The following is a 3,522-nucleotide window of genomic DNA, read 5'->3' as shown; positions in this document are numbered from 1 at the left end:
ATAAAGCACAGAAAGCATGGATTGTAACAGAGTGTTTTGACATGAAATGCTGCCATGGGTGTGAGTTCAGCCCAAATTCAATCTATATGCAAAACTGGCTATTAATCAACGCACCTCGTACAGACGCACACAAACAATAACACACACAAGGTGAAAGATTAACTATCAGCACTATAGTGCACTGTAACACATTTCTGTAGTTTTCACAGCATTATTACTGTAAAATGAGCAAATACTTACTGTAGAACCTGTATACAGCATGTTGCTGTAGATCTGCAAAGCATCATGGTCTTTTTTCAACGGTGGGTAAATTCTACAGTAATTTTTTTTTTCCTGTGAATCACAATACAGCAATTTCTAGAAGATTTTTTTTCAGCCAAGGAAAGCTACGAGATTTCCCACTTTCATCTGCATTTTTTACTTCAGAAAGGTAACATAATTTATTTCCAAAGTTTACTCTTGTAAAGTCACCTGTTTGTTCAACTTTAAGAGTGCACTGAGAGAGAAAAGAGTAATGAGCAGCACACTTCGTAGTAAACGTCTCATGTTGTGTGTGCATTTTATAATTTTATTACCACAAATATATATTTCTGCATGATTTCGATATATTTTCTAGTCTGGCAACATTTGATAACGTCATTAGTTTATAGCATTGTTAAATAAAAATTAAATTGGAATTGTGTATGTGATCTCTTTTGGTGCAGATACGTCACATAATATGATCACTTTTTTTTCTGTCACCACTTGCGCGTGAGGGAGTGAGCTAAGCCTGCCGACTCTCGACGGTCTCGAGCTGAAAGAAAACGCAGCTGAGGTACGTTAGGCCTAATACTTAACCTATTTTTCATAGTGATTCATCATGATTTTTCTGAACGTAAACCAACGAGATTGGTGAAATGCTTTTCAAACTTGTGGGAGCATGACATGGGCTGTACTGTATTAAGATTTGTCTTATCCGGCAACATTACATTTTTAACATCTTTAATTTGATTAAAGTCTAACGTTAGCATTGTGAAATGACATTAATTTAAAATGGTGTAATTTTTTGTATTTATTGGCGCGGTAGCCGTTTAATAATCTCTCGTTTTTTTCTCTTGCTTGCTGTTGCCGACTGAGGAATCAGACATTGAAGTTAAGCGGGCCGAGAAAACGCAGCTAGAGGTAACGTAGCAGCTAAGTTACGTTACTTAACATATTTTTAATAATTTCATGAGTTTTCTGAACTTCATTGCCTTCAAGCTGCAGAAACTAACGTTAGATTGTTAATAGCCTAATTAGAAGTGCCATTCCCAACTTTTGGGAGCATATATTGTATTAATATTTGTCTTATCTGGCGAAATTACATTTATAACGTCATTTTTTTTTTTTTTAATTCAAAGGTCCAGATTAGCAGACGAACTGGGAAGGTGGTCCAAAAAAAAAAACCGATTGCCTCAATCCACACGTGGCATCATTCATCAGGGACTTCATTGAGTATGACTGGCAGAACTAATACCAGGTGAGACTTTTAGTTGTTACCTTGGAATAACTGGAAGCCAGTTTGGGTGGGTAGTTGGTGGTTGAAAGTCAGAGGTGGCCCGCAACTTGTCTATTAAAGGGATAGTTCACTTTAAAATTTACTCTCAAGTTGTTTCAAACCTGTATGAATTTCTTTCTTCTACTGACCACAAAAGAGGATATTTTGAAGAATGTCGGTAACCAAACAGTTAACTGGAGCCAGTGACTTCCATAGTAGGAAAAAAAATACTATGGAAGTCACTGGCTCCAGTTAACTGTTTGGTTACCGACATTCTTCAAAATATCCTCTTTTGTGCTCAGCAGAAGAAAAAAATTCATACAGGTTCGAAACAACTTGAGGTTGAGTTGAGTAGGCTATATGATAATAGCATTTTCATTTTAAAGTGAACTATCCCTTTAGGCCTGCCAAGCATCATTTTCAAATCATGCAGTTTTACAGCGTCAACACAAGGTGATTCAACAACACTGACATGAAAAACAGGTGGAACATTGTGTGACAACACCAGCCAGTTAGAATATTTTTCCATTCACAACTCACAAACATTTACCATAAATTTCACAGTTTTATCTCTAACTGTAAAAATGGTATTGTGGCAGAAATGTGGGATATTCATGTACAATTTTATACTATTAAGACAGTTATTAAATATTAAAGTAATGGCAAATGACAGAAACCAATACTGTCTAATAAGAGTCGAATATAAGAATATTTACATTTTATCTTTTAAAAATAGGTTGTTATTTTTTACAGATGTTACAGTTTGTGTTAATGAAAATAAATTTACATTTTACATCTTTATTCAAGCTATAAAATAAAGATGTGGGGGATGCTACTCCACAAACCACCAACAAAGCATATAAAAAAATACTAATATTTATTTAAAACTTCTATGTATATGTCATCAACCCATCTGTCTTGCTTTTAAACTTTTATATTAATAATGAATTTCTTCCTCTACAGGGTAGAAGACTCCAGCCCAGGAAGTCCAGGTCAAGTTTTAAAAGAATAATAGTTATGAAGAAAAAAAAAACTTCTTGGAGAAAAACAATATTCAGGTTTGAAATCCTGCTGTTTTTAAAGGGATAGTTCACCCAAAAACGAAAATTGTGTCATCATTTACTCACCCTCAACCTGTATGAATTTCTTTCTTCTGCTGAACACAAAGAAAGATATTTTGAAGAATGTCGGTAACCAGACAGTTGATGGGTCCCATTGACTTCCATAGTAGGAAAAAAAATACTATGGAAGTCAATGGGACCCATCAACTGTCTGGTTACCGACATTCTTCAAAATATCTTTCTTTGTGTTCAGCAGAAGAAAGAAATCCATACAGGTTGAGGGTGAGGAAATGATGACACCATACAAATTTTTGGGTGAACTATCCCTTTAAATCATTAAATTTTTATAGATTTGTAATTTTACCCAAACATTTGAATACATATTGATTGTTTTGTTTGCTCAGAAAAGTGTTGAAATGAAATGAATTGTTCACAGAGAAATGTTAACTTATTGAAAAAAAATGATATGTTCAGAAAATATACAGGTTTGAAATCCTGCTGTTTTTAAATCATTACATTTTTATACATTTGTAATTTTATCCAAACATTTTAATAAATATTGATTGTTTTGTTTGTTCAGAAAAGTGTTTTTTGTATGTTCAGAAAAGTGATGAAATTAAATGTTCACAGAAAAATTGTAACATTGAAAAAAATGATGCTATACTATTTTTATTTTATGAATTTTTGAAATTAAAAGTGAGAAAATAAATGGCATATGTGACAGTGTCTTTATTTTACAGTACACAAAATTAATGCAGTAATCCCCATTACAGTAGTAGTTATGAAATACAGTACTGTGATTATTACTGTAAAAAAATTTACAGTAATTTTAAAGTTACTGCGATTACATTTACAGTAAGAATACTGTGAAATGAAATACAGCAACTTACTAGCTAATTGCTGCCAGCAAGTTACTGTATTTTTCACAGTAATCTTTTTACAGTG

At 33.1% G+C, this 3,522-nt stretch overlaps 1 long non-coding RNA gene across 1 annotated transcript; it reads left to right on the top strand.

Annotated features, from left to right (window-relative positions):
• Positions 1-261: 261 nt before the first annotated feature.
• LOC307144013 lies at positions 262-3,289 on the top strand. The gene is made up of 4 exons (XR_013818666.1): positions 262-814; positions 1,124-1,161; positions 1,380-1,498; positions 2,480-3,289. It is a non-coding gene; the product is annotated as an uncharacterized lncRNA (long non-coding RNA).
• Positions 3,290-3,522: the final 233 nt, after the last annotated feature.

This window comes from Gobio gobio (assembly GCF_949357685.1).
Source record: "Gobio gobio genome assembly, chromosome: 20".
Taxonomy (NCBI): Eukaryota; Metazoa; Chordata; class Actinopteri; order Cypriniformes; family Gobionidae; genus Gobio; species Gobio gobio.
This window is presented reverse-complemented; position numbering and strand designations above follow the sequence as displayed.